The 18,727-nt window shown below is 41.4% G+C and overlaps 1 pseudogene; it reads left to right on the plus strand.

The window, feature by feature from the left end:
• The first annotated feature begins 15,929 nt into the window (after window positions 1-15,929).
• On the plus strand, window positions 15,930-17,184 carry LOC116078225 (annotated as a pseudogene).
• The last annotated feature ends 1,543 nt before the right edge of the window (window positions 17,185-18,727 follow it).

Here is an 18,727-nt window from a genome sequence, read left to right on the forward strand (position 1 = left end):
TATACAGAGAAATCCCAGTCCATGGCACCTAAACAATGGAGAATCTTGATATTGGATATTAAGGATTGTCTTTTTTCCATCCCTCTGTGCCTCCAGGATAGACAAAGTTTTGCATTCACCCTGCCCGCTGTTAATCATCTTGAGCCTGATAAAAGATATCAATGGAAGGTCTTGCCTCAAGGACAAGGCATCATAGAGTGAGCCCACCGTACGCTCAAATCATATTTAATAAAACAAAAACGGGGTATTGAGGAGGCTTTGCCCTCGGTGCCAAGAGTAACTATCTCTATAGTACTCTTTACTCTTAATTTTTTAAATTTGGATGATGACGGGCATACAGCTGCCAATCGTCATTGCTCAGAACCTGACAGGCCAAAGGAGATGGTAAAATAGAAGGATGTTTTGACCTGTCAATGGAAAGGCCCGGATCCTATTTTAATAAGATTCAGGGGAGCCGTTTGTGTTTTTCCACAGGAAGAAGATAACCCGATTTGGATACCAGAGAGGCTAACAAGAAGAATTGAGGCGAAGGAGGACGGATCATGACCGGCCCTTCAAGACTCAGATCCTGACCTGTCTGCACACGTCTGGATCTATCGTTTATAGAAGGATTTGGTTCCTAGATTTCTTCAGCCCTTTTTTATTTTAAGGAATGGGTGGGAGTCGGCCTGTTTGGTGCAGCCCTATGCTGCGGCCTGGTGTTTTGCTCTGGTTGATCTGTAAGCTCAAAACCCAACAAAAACGTGACAAGGTAGTCATCACTCAGGCACTTGTGACCATTGAACAGAGAACTTCTCCCGTGGTGTGGTTGTTCATGCTACACAAATCATAAAACCTCCTGCCGTCTCGTTCCTTCCCTGGCCAAAAGCGCCTTTGCTAGCGACCGCCCAGCAGGGTCAGAATAGACAAGCTACGCCAGCTCCAGGGTACCCAGAGACGGGCAACCTTCCCCAAACACAGACCAACCTAAGACACGTAGCCCTCAGGGGGGGGTAATTCTATGATGGGTAAGGCTACAGGTTTGATGCAGAATGACCTAAGACAGAGGCCCTGGCAGAGCAAAAGCACTCTCTGAATTGCTACATTTGGCCTTCCTTTTTAACTAAAACAAAAGGGGGAGATGTAGGGAGCCGTGAAGCTGGAGAGGCACTCGCCATGGCAAGATGGCGCCTACTTCCGCTGTTAACTCCTAGTAAACAACTGTTTGCGCATTTGCATAGAGTGAAAAAGACGCCATGTCACGGCCCATCCCGGGGCGTTACGTAGGGTAATGAGCAAACAGCCAATCATGGGCAGACACACCACGCTGTGGGCAGACACGCCCCACTGTGGTGTATATAAGCAGTGCGGATTTTGGGCTCGACTCTTTTTCCCTATGGATGGAGACAAATAAACGTTGCTGCAGAAAGAACCTAGTGTCCGCGTGTCTTCTTGCTGGCGAGACGACTGCGCGGGCTACATACAAGATAATAAATATTGAAGTTAAATCATTCTGTTTGATAGGCTGAGAAGATGGCTCAATGGTTAATAAAAATTTCTGCTTTAGTAGTATACCTGGGTTTAGTTTCAACTACCCACAGCATCCAAATTACAATTGCTAGTAATTCTGCTTCTAGAAGACTCAATGGCACTGGTCTCAGTAAGCTTTTATACTCATATGCATATACTGTCTGCACACAAGGAAATAACTAAATATAAAATAAAACATTAAAAATTATTTTATCATTAGCAGGTAACTTTTTGGTGGACTTGCCTATAATCATAGCATTTGTCTGGCAAGAGCAGGAGAGACTAGTTTAAGTCCAGTCCCCTAAACAAAGTTCTGTGATTGCTATGAAACACATATAACTGGAGATAGTCACACTAAATAAATTAAGCGAGGCAAACCTATTATATGTCAACTTTCAATTATGGTTCTTAAATTCTATATAGAAACAGAATCATATGTGTATATGTGTGTGTTTTTGTGTGTGTGTGTGCTGCTTGGTGTGTGTGTTTGGAGTGTGTTTGTATGTGATGTTTGTGTTTCATGTGTATGGTATGCGTATTGATTGTTTTTGTGCATTTACATGTATGGTATGTGTAGTGTGTGTGTGCATTGTATATGTGTGTATGTAATTATGTAAGCCTGTCTAGGCAGACAAAGGAAATGAACAGGAGTGAGATTAAGTGATAAAGGGAGGTAAGTGTGTTTGAACTGGAGAAAAGCAATCAATTTATATATGTACACAATTTTAAAATCCAAAATAAATGAGATTATAACATAGAGCAGATAAAGGAATACAGAAATCAGAGGTAGAAATTATTCAAACATGTCTTCAGGTCTTTGCTTTATCTAGACACAATGTACATCACTTAGAACCTTGGCACTGGTAATGTTCCTCTGAGACAAGCAACTGGCGTCTTGGAGAGTTTAGCATCTCCATCTTACATACAAGTATCCCAGCAGGGTTTGTTGGTAGTTCATACCCTTCCTAAAAGGACAAAGTAAGGTATATGATTCTCATTTGAGGATCCAGTGTCCCCTACTTTGTGGCGCCTCTTCAAATGACCCAGAGAACAGTCTAGAATATACAGAGTCCAAGGAGAAGTAGAACATGGGCTCTATCTGTGCAGCCCAGGGGCTTCCTCAGCCCTGCTGAGGAAGCTTTTTAGATGAAGTTGGTTGGGGAAAGAGTGACTGTAATCGTGTAGGCAATTCATCACCTATGATTTGTGAAGCTGCTCAATAAACTCATTGGATCTCCAAAGTTATATTCAAGCACTGGGTTTGTCTTTGTCTTTGTCTGAAATGAGGATATTGCTTATGTTACCCACTGCTAAACTCTGCACCCCAGAAGCCATTACTTTAGTAACAAATGCTAAAACCAAGGCTGTGAGATGGGCCTCTCTACTATTTCTTAACTAATCAGAAATACTGTAAGTCAGAGTAATGGAACTGCTGTAGTAAATACCCCCATAATCTCAATAAGCTAAGGAAGTTTCAAGTATCTGTTTTGACAGTGAGGAAGTGTTAATAACAAAGAAAATTAGAGAATTTTATTTAACCAGTTTGTGTATGTGTGTATGTGTGTGTGCGGGCACACTCTCTTCCCATTCTGTCTTTCCACATATCCCTTTCCCAAATCTTCTTCTCTCTATTGTTTGAGATTGTAACATAGTCATATCATTTACTTCTTCACCTTCCTCTATTCAAATCCCTCCATATACTCCTTGTTCTTTTTCAAATCTGTAGCCCCTTCTTAAAATTAATTTTTGTTATATAAAAATGAAATGAATCATTTTACTTGCTACTGTGAATACAGCATCATTAAGCATAGATGAGCAGGTGTCTACATTAGGCTAAGAAGTCCTTTGGGTTCAGGACTGTGAGTGGAATGCTTATGTATAAGTGTTTTTAAAAGGTAGATAATTTAAACCTGAGTTTCTTCCCTTCCTCTTTTCTGAATTCAGGATACTTTAAGAAAGATAATGCATTCAAGGAGAAGCAGAAGTTCTACTTTGAAACAGGAGGAGATGGAGATGTAAAACACAGAAAACCAAAGCCTCTAGCATGGCTGGATCCACTGTCTTTTGTTTTGCAAGCCAATGAAAAGCAACTTACTAGATAATGTGTGCTATCTTCTTGTTGTCCAGGCACACAACAAGAAAATGAGTTAGTTCTGCTGCTCAGGTCTGTGAAATCATGGAGACACCTTAGAAATATCCCCCCTTTAAATCTCCTGCTGAACTCCTAAATGCAGGTGCACAAAAGAATGTGACTGAAAAAAGCCAGGAAACCCCTATCACTTCAGAAGTTATATGTGGGGTTGGGATGGCATTCCAACCATCTCTAGACAAGCATTAAGTCTTTTAAAAGAAAGCTTGCCCAGAGATTCATCATCTTGCCCTACTTCTGAGCTTCCCCCACACACCTAGTTCTTTTATCTCTTGGAGCACCACACTGATGGTTTCTCAAAGACTGATGTACAACAGATGCTGCAAGGAAAACACAATCATGGGGAAGGCCATTTTCCTTCCCTCTCCTAAACTTTTTCAGCCATTAGTGAGGACTCTGCTTGCTCAACATGTATTATATCCTTGGCTCAATTCCCACTACCTTATAAAACCAGCCTATAATCCTGAGTGTTGGGTATCAGTTGTAATACTTTGAATTAACTTGGTTTTCCAAATTGGAAACATATTCTCCAAATCTAAAGGTACCTGTCCCTAATTTCTTTATGCCACAACAGAAAGCATGTAAACAGGCAACCCCAGGAAAGAGGGTTGGGGGACCCTCCAGAATGGACCAGAGACCTGGGTGGTGAGAGACTCCCAGGAATCAAAGGAAGGGACCTTAGATGAAACACCTGACAGTAGGGAGAGGGAACCTATAGAGCCCACCTCTAGCAGGATGACAGGACATCAAGTGAATGATGGGTATGCCATCCCACAGTTACATCTCTGACCTAAAGTTGTTTTTATCTTAATGAGTTACAGGGATGGAAATGGAGAGGATCCTGAAGAAAAGAAGGTCCAGAGGCATGCCCAAAGTGGGATCCAGCTTATGGGGAGGTCCCAAGCCATGACACTATTACTTAGGCTGTAGAATGCTCACAAAGAGGGATTTATCATGACTGCCCTCTGAAAGACCCAACAAGCAACTGATAGAGTCAGATGCAGATATTTTCACCTAACCAATGGACAGAATCAACTAACTCCTGTTGTTGAATTAGGAAAGGCTGAAAGAAGCTGAGGAGAAGGGTGATCTTGTTAGAGGACTAGGAGTCTCAATTAATCTGGACCCTGAGATCTTTCAAACACTGGATCATCAAACAGATAGCATACAGCAGCTGAAATGAGGCCCCCAACACTCATACCGTAGAAGACTTCCTGATCTGTGTTCATTCAGTGAAGATGCAATTAACCCTCAAGAGACTGGAGGTCCCAGGCTGTTTAGAGGTCAGGTGGGCTGGGAGTGGTGTCATACATGTTTATATGGGGTGGGATGGGGAAGAGGTGTGGGATGTGCAGCAGTCAGAGGGTAGATGCAGAGTGGGGAATGGAAGATGGTGTGTAAAAAAAATTAAAAAAATAAAATAGATCACTAGGGAAAAAAGTTACAAATATAATTTTTATTTGAGTTGAATAGACATGATAACTTACACAGAGCACATACCACAAATTCCAGTGTAGTAAATATTATCTAAGTTTTATACAACACTCAAAACTCCTGACAGGCTCTCTGGGAGGAAGTTGTCATCACACCTCATGCCAACCACTGCCTTCCATTCAGACCTTGCTTTTGAAATGAAGGCACATGATAGGTTCACTTTTCCCTTGAGGCTCCACTCCAGAATCTTCTCTCATCAACTTGTAACATAATCTTGTCTTCTGGCAGAAACTGGAGTCTTATTCTTTCTCAAGTTAAAGCCCAAATTCCCATTCCATTAGAATGTGATCATTCAGATTTACAGTGTTTAAGGAATCAATTAAAACTAAATGAAGCCATAAATGTCGATCCCTAATCCAATGTACCTATTGTCTTTTTCATAGGAAAAAAGCTTACACCAGGGTGGTGTAAGCTTACAGAAATGTGAATGTGAGGATGCAGAGAGGAGAAGATGGCCACCTGCAAGCCAAAGAGAAGCCCTGGGACCAACATTTTGATCTTGGACCTCCAGCATCCAGAACTATGACAAAATCAGTTGCTATACTTTAAGACACCCAGTGTTTGTTGATTTGTAGTGACAGCCTTTGCAAACTAACCCATTCTGCTTTAATTTAGGGATTTCTATGTCTATGATGATGTTAAATCTGTTTAATTCCCACAGTATGTTAACTGTGGGTTGACTGTTAGTTGACTGTGGGTATAGATCAATTAGCCGTGTGACTGTCTAACATTTAGAATGTCCTATATAAACTCGTGATGATAGTACATGCCTATAATTCAAACACTCAAGTAGTGGAGACAAGAGAATAAGAAGTTTAGATGCCCCAGCATAAGGGAATGCTAGTGTGGGTGAGGCAGAAGTGGGTGGGTTTGTGGGGGAAAAGCCTTAAAGAAGCAGTGTTGGTTGATCAGATAGGCGGTTTCTCGAGTGGAAACTGGGAAGGGGGTACTTTTGAAATGTACATAAATATAACTACCAATAAGAAACAATAAAAATTAAATAAAAAACCCATGTAATCTGCAGAAAGACTGGATTATGCTTGATATCATCTCAGTCTTCATGTGTATATGTGCTCATGCCCATAGACATCAGGAGCAGATGTATAGTCTCCATGTCTCACCAGCAGGATACCCTGTATAAATTGTTGATGATAGTGCTTGCTTGTAATTCTAGCACTTGAGTGGTAGAGACAAGAGGATAAGAAGTTCAGATGTCCATTTAATGTCAGAAGTTAGATGTCCATTTAGGCACTTATGAACTGTTTGATATGGGCTTGGAAAATGAAGCTGCATCCCCTGGAAGAGCACTAAGTGCCATTAGCCATTGAGACATCTATGCATCTAACAATCTTTATGTTTTAAAAGCAGAATAATTATTCTTAAATGTATGAGTGTTTTACCTTCATGTACAACTGTGCCTTCTGTTTGTGTCTGTTACCTGCAGAGGCCTGAAGAGGGCATTGTATTCCCTGGAACAGTAGTTGTAGATGGTGTGAGTTACCATGTGTATTACTGGAATTAAACTTGGATCCTTTGGAAAAGCATTCAGTGCTCTTAAAATAAAAACCATCTGTCTTAGTCAGGGTTTCTATTCCTGCACAAAACATCATGACCAAGAAGCTAGTTGGGGATGAAAGGTTTTATTCAGTTTACACTTCCACATTGCTGGATGTTGGGCCCTATTTGGCCCTGGTTTGGGCCTTGATGATAAACCCGAGCCTGGCTCGAGTTTTGTAAAGTCTCAGTCGCTTCGGTACTGGACTAACTCAACACAACCTGCTTAAACCTGCCTTTATCTAGCTCCTGCTGATGTAGAGTAACTCTATTGGCTTGGTCAGTCACCCCATACCCTTTGTCAACTTTCGCTTCCCCCTATGTCATCTCACCTCAGCAGAAAACTCCAACTCCTCTCTCAGCCCTTTATAAAGAAATGATTGATACATTAAAATGAGTTCCTGCTTTGATGAACTCCTGGCTTAGGGTGGTTATTCTCTAGAGGCAGGAGATACAAGCTGTGACACTCACCATCCTGCCTTGAGAGGCTCAACTGGACTGAGTTCTCTCCCTCTCACCTGGTTCTGCCACCAGAATTGGTGCCCCATGTGAGGAGATAACCCCCTCCTGATGGAAGTTCGCTGATGGGCCAATCGGTCTGTGGGTGAATGTATGCCTATAAATTATGGGGCAGTACTTTTATCCCCAGCCCCTTTTTCTTCCTGGTGATCCCTGTAGCAGGGTCCCCTCATCCTCCAGTGGGGCCCTGCCTGCGAGACTACCTTCCTCAGTCCTCCCAACTGTTCCCACTTAGCTCTTTCAGCTCTGCCACCCTATGGGGGGTTGGGGGGATTCAGCTCGGGAGATACTACCCACATGTTTCTAGTCAATGTTAACCCTGGTGGCAACCGGCCAGCAGCTTGGTATCCCTGGGAAGCCCAAGACCTTAAGGAACTAAAGAAAGCAGTGGCAGAATGGCCCTCCTTCACCCTGGGTAGAGATCATCCTTGAGGGCCTTGCCCACCAGGCCCTCACTCTGAGAGACTGGAAGGAAATGGTTAAGGCTGGTCTCCCCTCACCCATGTTCCTTAAATGGATGGCCTTTTACCAGGAGGAGTGCCAAGTGCAGGGGCAATGGAACTAACATTCCCAGCCCCCAATCCCTATTACCTATGGGATGCTCTCCAGCACACCTGATCAATTCTCCACAGGCCTTCAATAGGTGGCGGTTCCCCCTCCCTACCAAGAGCAGATATGGGCACTAGACTTGGCTGCCTGGAGAAAGTTAGGCAAGGGACCCACTGAGTCCCCAATTTCTGGGATTAATTAAAAGGCCACTGAAGACCTCACCTCTTTCATTGATAGGGTACAAAAGAGGTTAAAGAGAAAATTTCCCACAGGGAGCTCTGAGATTGGTTTGCTAGAACATTGGTCTAGGATGGCATGAACACTGACCATAAATTGGCCTGTGCTGTGTTACGCAGAGCTGCCATGGAGCTGCCATGGAAAGGTGGATTGTAGCCACCTGAGATGTGGGTCCATCTTCCTTTCAGACTAGACATAAGGCCTTGGCCTTTAGAGAGGCACAAAGGAAGATATGGAGGTTCTTTTAAATACACTGCAACATGCCACTGTTGGCTGAGGGAAGATTTGCTTCGGTTGTGGCTGGGAGGGTCATTTCAAAAGAGAATGTTAGAAAAGATATTTGCCTTTCTGATATGATCCCACACACCCCTTGTCCGAGGTGTAAGAAGAGTTTCCCTTGGGCCAGAGACTGCAAATCCAAGTTTGATTTTAGTGGGCAGGCTTTAAACTCCCTCAGGGGCTGTCCCCAGCCCCATTAAACAAGGGAAGATTGACAGTCATAGCCCACTGGACTGTCCCACTAATCCCAGGGCAATGGCTTAAGATGACCCTTTGTGTAGGAGACAAAACATTCATATTCCTCATTGATACTGGGGCTGACTGAACAGTTTTATGGAAGGAAGAAGTTCCTTTCCTGGCAGCTGTCTTTAGGCCCTCCACTTCTAGGTGGAACAATCAACCTTCTGGGAAATTGTTAGCTGGTTGCCCTGGGTTGACCATGATGGTAATAGTAATGAAGTATGCCCCCTTGTGGTCGCTGGCCTAACTGCTAATCTTTTGGGTCAGGATATCCTTGGAGAAGCTGAGACCTTTATAACTATGATCATAAGGCCTTTCACCAAGACCTGCTTTGCACTGAAGAGTGTGAACTACAAGTTGAACAGGGGAGGACATTATGTCCAAATTACAGGGGAGATCCTTATTTTGAGAAGGGATGTATACAGTGCTCACAACTGCACCCCCAATTCTAAAGGCCACTGCTTGACCCCAGGTGTTAAAGATCCAATGGATACCTGGAGATCCTTTATGAATTGAGTAATTGTCTATTCCTGCCCAGAAATTAAAACAGCTACATTTGTTGGTTCAACTACAGAGGGAGTCAGGACATCTAAGGCTTTCTACCAGTCTCTGGATACTGGTCAGAGACATAAAACACTTGCCCCAACAGCGGGATGATGATATTAATCACTCCAGGGAAATTTCCAGCACTGAGAGCCCTCCTTCTGCTTCCTTCATAGATTTATCAAGAAAAATGAATGATGATCCCCCTGTCAATGACAATGAAGATACTGCAAAAGATTGATGGGGGGATTCAATGATCCAAGAAGACAATGAGATGAGGAGGAGAGAATTTCAAGACAATCCACTGTGGATTGGCCTCCATGACTTCCTGCTCTGCCTACCTTCCCTCTTTGGTCCCTTCCTCCTTTTCCTTCTACCTCCCATGGTAGGGCCGTGTTTACTTAATACACAATTCATCCAACAGTGTATAAAGGCTTCATCAGGTCCAGGCTCATTATCAAAGGCTTGCTTCCAGAGTGCCAAGATCAACATACAATTGGCCCCCAGAATATGAGCGACCCTCCCCAGCTCTCCATTTGACCAATGATGGATAAGTTCTCAGACGTGCTGGGACAACCTAAGACAAATCGTGGACCATGCCCCTTGAACCAGAGTGACACATGGTATTCAAAGACGGGTAAGATCCCCATATGGGGCACAACCTAAGACTGGAGCCATGTAACCTGCTTATTACAAAAACAAAAGGGGGAGGTGTTGGGCCCTATTTGGCCCTGGTTTGGGCCTTGAGGACAAATCCGAGCCTGGCTCGAGTTTTGTATATTGTCTTAGTCGTTTTTGTACTAGAGTGACTCAGCATAACCTGCTTAAGCCTGCAGTTGTCTAGCTCCTGCTGACATAGAGTAACTTTCTTGGCTCTATCAGTCACACCATACCCTTTGACAACTTTCCCCTCCCCCTACATCATCTCACCTCAGCAGAAAACTCCACCTCCTCTCTCAGCCCTTAATAAAGAAAGGATTGATACATTAAAATGAGTTCCTGCTTTGACAGACTCCCGGCTCAGGGTGGTTATTCTCCAGAGGCAGGAGATCCTAGCCATGACACTCACCATTCCGCTCAGCCCCAAGAGGCTTGGCTGGACTGGGTTCTCTCCCTCTTGCCTGGCAGAGAGCCTGGCAGCTGTTTATCACCATAGGAATTCAAGACTGGAAATTAAACAGGTCAGGAAGCAGGAGTTGATGCTGAGGCCATGGAGGGATGTTACTTACTAGCTTCTTTTCTTATAGAACCTGGCCAGAACTACCAGCCCAGGGATGGTACTACCCACAATGGGCCATCCCACCCTTGATCACTAATTGAGAAAATGCCTTACAGCTTGATCTCATGGAGGCATTTCCTCAAGGGAGGATTCTTTCTCTGTGATAACTCCAGCTTGTGTCAGGTGACATACAAAACCAGCCAATACACCATGCTTCTAGCCCCCATGCTTCCTTATTTTAAAAAGTGAGTGGTTTGGGAGGGTGGTGTCTCAGTGGTTAAGAACAGATATAGCTCTGTTGAAAAGGACCCGAGTTTGGTTGCCAAAACCCATGTTAGGCTGTTCACAATTGTTTGTAAAGTCAAATAGGAACCAAATCCAAAGAACCAGAACATAGATTCCTGGGCTAGAGATTGACAGGACTGAACTCACATGTTCCACAGATGTATGCTGGAAGAACATTTACACTTCTATGTTTCTAAGAACTTCATTTTGGCTGGAGAGATGGCTTAGCATTTAGGAGTACTGGCTGTTCTTCTAGAAGATCTAGGTTCAATTCTGATTGTGGCTCACAACTACTTGTAACTCCAGTTCTTAGGGGTCAAGTGTTATCTTCTGGCATCTGAAGACACCAGGCATGTGTATCATATATACACACAACTATAAGCAAAACTTCCATATACAAAAAATAGAATGAAATAAAATGATTCCAATAGCATCACATTTGCATGGCTTCTGGGAATCTTAATAAACCTCAAGTTTATATGACAAGATTGGTTTCAGCTTTCTTGTTCCTCTCAGAGATTCTTTAAGTCTATGCTGAGAGCCAAGAACTTCAATTCCATCACAGGAACCCAAGAGTTAGCTGTAGGAAGGAGACCTCAGCTGGTGGTAAGTTGTGTTCCAGCAACTGAAACTTACCTTTTAAATGGCTGTTATATGTGATAGATACTTACTAAAATTCTGTGACGAGACATGCAGTATCATGTTTACTTTTAACAGATGGCTGATAAGTTCTTAGAGTATGTGGAGAACAGAAACACTTAAAGGTAAGGGTAACTGTGTCAGTGTATAAGTGCTTGCCTTGTAAGCATGCAGAACTGAGTTGAAGAAATTTTTAAAAAGTCAAGTGGAGGACTCTGATCTTTGTGCTCTTAACATATCCAGCAACTAAGCTATAAAGGTAACCAGGAATGTGTTGTATGTATCTTTTTTCAACTTAAAGCATACAAAAAAATCTAATTTAGGAAGGAAAAAGAGGGCTTAAATGGTACTGTGCCATGGGAGATATCCAGATAAGAACTGAGAACTTTGGGTTTGTCTGTCTGGAGTTTGTATCCATGAAGGTGGAAATTTGGTACAGTGCCAAAGACTCAAGTCAATAAGGAATGGATTAATGAGAAAGTATGAGGTAAAAAATAAAGTATAAAGAATATTTATAAGTTCTAGGATTGGGCTGTGAATTCTTTTCACAAAAGAACTATATTTAATGAAACAGAGCTCATCACATTCTCTTTCTCCTCTCCTCTTCTTGCCTCCATTGTCAACTGAATTTATTGTTTCTCATACGCTAGTTAGATGCTGTGCTGGGGGATTCTATGCAGGTGGTCTACCACCGATTCACACACCTGAACCCTCACTACTAAGGGATTCTAGGCAGATGTTCTAATGTTGAGCTACATTCCCAGCATTAAATATGTATATTATATAATATATATGTATTATATATGCATATATAAAATACATATTTATATATACATATACACACATATATGCATATATAATACATATTTATATATACATATACACACACACATATATGTATATATGTATATATATATGTATATTGTATAGGTATTTTTCACAAAGGCGTGTCTGTTTGACATGTGCTTGCTTGGTGTAGGAGACAGGCAGCAAAGACCATTGGGTCTCCTTGCATTGAAATTACAAATAGTTATAAGCCTAGATCACAGTGCTGGGAACTGAACTGAGATCTGCAGGAAGAGCAGACAATGCTCTTATTTTCTGAGTAATCTTTTCAGCCCCCTTTTACTTTTTATTGTGTAAACATGATCCCAGAAAATTATCAAACTGGAACATTTTCTATATCAGAGGCATGGTTTAAATATGCAGTTCTTATCTTCACCTCCAAAATCAGTTGAGATTATTGGTGTGAAAAACCAGGTTTTGCTGGTTCTTGATGGGAGGCAACATGGAGAATGATAAGTTAATGAGAATGCTTTACTAGAAAGTGCATCCTGGTGTTTTTATTTGTTTGTTTGTATGTTTGTTTTTATTTTGTTTTTGCTCTGTTTTATTTTGCTTTAGGTTTTTTTTCCCCTTGACTTGAAAGAAAAGAGAAGGAAAAACTCAAAAAGTCAAATTTCTGTTAGGGTGTGCTGAGCCAGTGCCTGTGGAGAGACCATTTGCAATGAATGACAACTGTTGTTCCCCCAGAAGTAGTACATGTGGCAGCTTTGAGTGAAGGCAGCTGTTTCAGTAAAAAAATACCCTAGAAATTGGAACCATTTTTTTTAAGAACTCTGAAAATGGCACAGGAAATGATATAGGTTGAGAAGCCATCAAAGGAAGACTATCTTAGAAATTGAGAGAATTGTAGTTAATGGCTGTGGACAATCTGAAGTAGCCACATATCACACACCTAGGATTAAAAGATACCAAAATTCACATTATACTGGATTTCACTAGCCAGAAAATTGCCAGATCTATAATCCTCAGCTTCAGTAAGAGACCATATGTCCCATACATCAGGAAATAAGATGGAGAGTCAATTGAAACAACAGACACTGACTTGTGACATACACATGTATAAGAGCAGAAACAAGAGTGTGCACAGGGGCAACCATGTGGATCACACACACACAAAATAAAAAGACTTTTAATCTGACTGTAGAGCCCAGGAAATTTTATATAATACTTGTGGTTATCAACTGGGGGTCGTTATGTCTGCCAGAGGATATTTGTCATCTCTAGATATTTTGGTTATCATAAGTGGACAAGAGTTGCTCCCAGAAGCTACTATATGAGGACAAAGTGCTGCTAGTAATCCTATGGTGTACAGGACTCTACCATACACAACCACATTTAAGTACTGACAGATAGCAACAGTGCCAGGATTGAGAAATCCTGAATATCATTACACAGTGCCCTGTTAGGATTGTGGTGAAAAAGATGGGTGAGAAAAAGGAAAGAAGGAACTGCTATGAGAAACAAAGGAGAGAAATCATCATTGCTTCACCATTTGTGTATAGTCAGCTATTGAGGCAGGTTCATGTCAAATAAAGCACATTAGTGACACAAATTTGGAAGATCTGGAATTAGTTAAACTAGGGCTCTAATGATTGTCAGTATTGACAAAAACAAAAGGAAAACTGTACCAAAATCCTTAGAATATGGCTTTGGCTTGATAAAACAGTGATGTTTCTGTCTCTCAATATTTACATGAGAATTACAGGTGAGCAACTTATGGGTGTGTGTTGTGTGACTTTTCCTGGGGAAACATGACACATGTTTACTCATTCAGAGAATCCATGACAGGCTAACAAAGAGTAATCTTGTGAACTGATGCCTTCTAGCATGCCTTTGTAATTTCAGCACTCTGAAAGGCGAAGCAGAAGGTTAGGAGTCAGCTGAGATGCATAGCTAGACCCTTTCTCAACCACACATCGACAAACCGACCAACCAAGCAAAGAAGTACAGAGAATTACTATTCCTTTCTAAAGCTAGATTGATAAGTCTAAAACATTTATGGTTGTGCAAAATTATCCTATATTTTATGCAAGTACATTTTGAGGCAGGATTAATTAATACATGATATAATTTCTTTCTGCACTTTTATTATACTGCTGGAGCTAGAACTTAAAGTTCTCTATACATGTGCTACCAGTAAGCCCAAGCCCCATATCCTCAGTGGTGGAATATAGGCAACTAGGTGTTTTACCTTTGAGCCATGTCTCATTTCCTCACAGGAGATTCTAGAAAAGCACTTGATTACTGGTGAAACAACCTCAGGTCTATATATAAATTTGAAAAGATAGCTTGTATGCAGATTTTGTAGCACCCATACTATAGAATAAAGAAATATTTCAAGTTTCCTGATGTTGAATATACTTTAAGCCTTTTGTTGTCCAGAAGTTAGAAAAGCAATCAAGAAACTCCCTGAGGACTTCTTCCCATTGTGTTGTCAACCAGAATTGTGTCCTGTATTCATGGCTCCAGTAATGCTTAGTAAGCAGTGAAGATTCAAGATACTCTCTAGTCTGATCATGATTTACATTCAAAAGTAGATGGAGAGACAAATTCTATGAACAAAATTATGATTGGTTTAGCAGAGAACAAGTGATCAGATTCTGGAGCAGAGGGCACAAGGCACATTCAGCAATATCTGTCACATATTGTGTGGTAGGAGTACTCAGATCCAGTTAGATTAAAGTCTTCTTTTAGATAGATTTCCTCTTAACCTCATTCTAGTTTTACAAAAACAAGAAAGATGAACCTTTTAGAATTTTTATATAGGATACTCAAAATTCCAAGCATGTAATGAAATATAGAATGCATGGTCTTTTAGGAGAAGTCCACACACTTTACTACAGTTCATTAGGAATCTTTCTCTAACCCACATAACAGTAAACTGTGCAGTCATGTATACTTCACCTCAATCAGGAACTGGATTAAATATAGAGATGGTACCTACCTGTTCCTCTGTCCAGCTGAGTCCAGAACATTCCTTCATGTTTAAACAGGTTTTTATGCTGTAGTTATGGTCTTTCTACTATATATGAAAGTAAGTCTCAAAGTAGCATCACCAGAAACCACACTTACACATTATCAAAGGGTCTACATGTGACCTTAGTTTTGTTATGATATATTCTGAACTGTGGTGGTTTTAGCCTCTTTCTGCATAAAATTTCAAAAGGATCAGTACTCAAAAACAGCATTTGTTCTACCACAAGTTTGAACTATAAACATTACTGTATTTCCATATGTATATCACTCACCTCATAAATCTTCACAAAAAAAATCTTTGAAATCTATAGTGCAGAGTCTAATGAGCTGCTATTCATTCTTTGATTCAACCAATGAATATCTCTTGTCTGTCTGTCTATCTGTCTGTCTGTCTTTCCATTTGTGCCTTTCTCTCTCTCTCTCTCTCTCTCTCTCTGGATTGTACAGTTCATTGCTTTCCTGTATAAACTTTTTGATTACGCTTTCAACATCTCTCCACTGAATTATTTTTTTCTTGTGAACATGAGAACTGATGAAAAGCCTTCACTGAAGGGTAGCCTACTAAGTCCATTGATTTCCTTGAAGTGCTAAACTCTTTTCACTCGTATTTTACTCTCTGTCACCCTCAGTTCAGTACCACTGCTGAGACATGGGTGCATATTATTAATTTTTATAATTAGTCTAAAACCCAGAATAATTTTAAGAATGTGATGAATGCATAGAGCTATGCTACCCCAGAAAGGCATCCAATAAAGTGCTAGTTTTGGAATATTACCGGTAAAATGGCTCTCCTATAGTGGCAGGTTGTGGACATTCTAAATAAGTATCATGTCAGAAGGAGCCAAATATCTGAGAAATGGCTGTTTTTGAAAAATTTTAGGTGCAGACAAAATGGAAACCAACTATTCCATCTCTCTGAATAGATTAGAAGTGGTGGTCTATGATTCTACCATCTCCAGAGTTCTGTGGATCCTCTTGATGTTGGTTGTCTCCATCACTTTTTTCCTTGGCATACAGGGCAACAGACTAGTGATCTGGGTAGCTGGATTCCAGATGGCACACACTGTCACCACTACCTATTATCTGAATGTAGCTTTGGCTGACTTCTCTTTCACAGTGGTTCTACTCCTTGTCGAAATGGCTATGAAAGAAAAATAGCCTTTTGGCAGGTTTGTGTGTAAATTAGTTTACATTGTGGTAGATGTAAAGCAATTTGGAAGTGACTTCCTGCCGTTGCCTTGGACCACTGTATTTGTGTACTGCATCCCGTCTGGGCTCAGAACCACAGCACTGTGAGCCTGGCTAGGAAAGTGGTTGTTGGACCTCTGATTCTCACTTTGCCCCCTTTCCTCTTCTTGACTACAGTTAGAGATCCTAGAGGGGATGTGTACTGTACAATCTACTTTGCATCCTGGGCTAACACTGATGAAGAAAGGTTGAACATAACTATCATTTTTGTAACAGCTACAAGGCTCATCAGGTTTATTATTGGCTTCAGCATGCCCATGTCTATTTACTATGGACTCATTGCTGTCAAGATCCACAGAAGGGCTCTTTTTTTTCTTTTTTTCTTTTTCTTTTTCTTTTCTTTCCTTCTTTCCTTCTTTCTTTCTTTCTTTCTTTCTTTTTTTTTTGGTTTTTCGATACAGGGTTTCTCTGTGTAGACTTGGCTGTTCTGGAACTCACTGTGTAGACTAGGCTGGCCTCAAACTTAGAAATTCGCCTACCTCTACCTCCCAAGTGCTAGGATTAAAGGCATGTGCCACTACCACCCTGCCAAAAGGCTCTTTTTAATTATAGCTGTGCATTACAAATCCTTAAGGCAGTTGTGGCTTCCTTCTTTATCTGTTTGGTTCCCCTTTCAACTGGTGGCACTTTTGGTACAGTCAGGTTCAAGGAGATATTGTTTAGTGGTGATTGTCAAATACTTAACTTAGTGGTAAACCCAACCAGCTCATTGGCCTACTTCAATAGTTGCCTCAATCCGATGCTGTATGTTTTCTTGGGCCAGGACTTCTGAGAGAGACTGATTCATTCCCTGCCTTCTAGTCTTGAGAGAGCCCTGAGTGAGGACTCTGGCCAAACCAGTGATACAGGCACCAGTTCTGCTTCACCTCCTGCAGACATTGAGATGAAGGCAATATGAAGATTGGGATGAAGGATGCTTTTCATCCCAACTCAGTCCCATTCCATTTTTGTCTTACTTTATGTTGTGCCCTAGAGCACTATTAATCTGAAAATCTACTGTGTCCCCTAAATTTGGGGAAAGAAATAAAATTCAAAGTTATTACCGCTGTTCTTTTGGGTGCTTTAAACTAAGCCTGCTGCAGCCAGTCCCACAACACCCAGAGGAAGCTCCACTCCTAGGCGCTCTGACATGCCCAGGATCAAGGGTAAGGAGGAACTAACATCTGTCCCAACACTGGGAGTAACTGGGTCCAGTGTGATCAGGCACACAGGACCTCTGCCAGCCCAGTGACTCGGGTTCCTTCTGGTCTGTCTGGGCTGGTGTCCTGAGCAGACCTTGGGTGCAAGCTCTGCAGCCAGTCTGACAACACACAGAGGAAGCCCTACTCCCAGGTGCTTAAACAAGCCCAGGATCACAGGATCCCAGAATCACAGGATCACAGAGACAGCTTGACTCTGAGGAGTTCTGACACAACCAGGATCACAGGAAGGACAGGCTCCAGTCAGATTTAGCAAGGTCAGGTAGCACTAGAGATAACCAGATAGTGGGGGTAAGTGTAAGAAAATAAACAACACAAACCAAGGTTACTTGGCATCATCAGAATCCAATCCTCCTACCATAGCAAGTCCTGGACACACCATTACACGGAAAAGCAAGATTCAGATATAAAATCACTTCTCATGGTGATGATACAGGACTTTAGGAAAGATATAAATAGCACCCTCAAAGAAATACAGGAGAACACTGGTAAACAGCTAGAAACCCTTCAAGAGGAAACACAAAAATCCCTTAAAGAACTACAGGAAAACACAATCAAACAGGTGAGGGAAATAAGCAAAACCATCCAGAATCTAAAAATGGAAATAGAAACAATAAAGAAATCAGAAAGAGAGACAACCCTGGAGATACAAAACCTAGGAAAGAAATCAGGAGTCATAGATGCAAACATCACCAACAGAATACAAGAGATAGACGAGAGAATCTCAGGGACAGAAGACACCAAAGAAAACATTGACACAACAGTCAAAGACAATGCAAAAAGCAAAAAGGTCCTAAACCAAAACATCCAGGAAATCCAGGATAGAATGAGAAGACCAAACCTAAGGATAATAGCTATAGAAGAGAGTGAAGACTCCCAATGTAATGGGCCAGCAAATATCTTCAACAAAATTATAGAAGAAAATTTCCTTAAGCTAAAGAAAGAGATGCCCATGAACAATACAAGAAGCCTATAGAACTACAAATAGACTGGACCAGAAAAGAAATTCCTCCCATCACTTAATAATAAAAACACCAAATGCAATAAGCAAAGAAAGAGTTTTAAAAGCAGTAAGGGAAAAAGGTCAAGTAACATATAAAGGCAGGCCTATCAGAATTACGCCAGACTTCTCACCAGAGACTATGAAAGCTAGAAGATCCTGGGCAGATGTAAAACAGACCCTACAAGAATACAAATGCCAGCCCAGGCTACTATACCCAGCAAAACTCTCAATTACCATAG

This window comes from Mastomys coucha, unplaced genomic scaffold (genome assembly GCF_008632895.1).
Source record: "Mastomys coucha isolate ucsf_1 unplaced genomic scaffold, UCSF_Mcou_1 pScaffold5, whole genome shotgun sequence".
Lineage (NCBI taxonomy): Eukaryota > Metazoa > Chordata > Mammalia > Rodentia > Muridae > Mastomys > Mastomys coucha.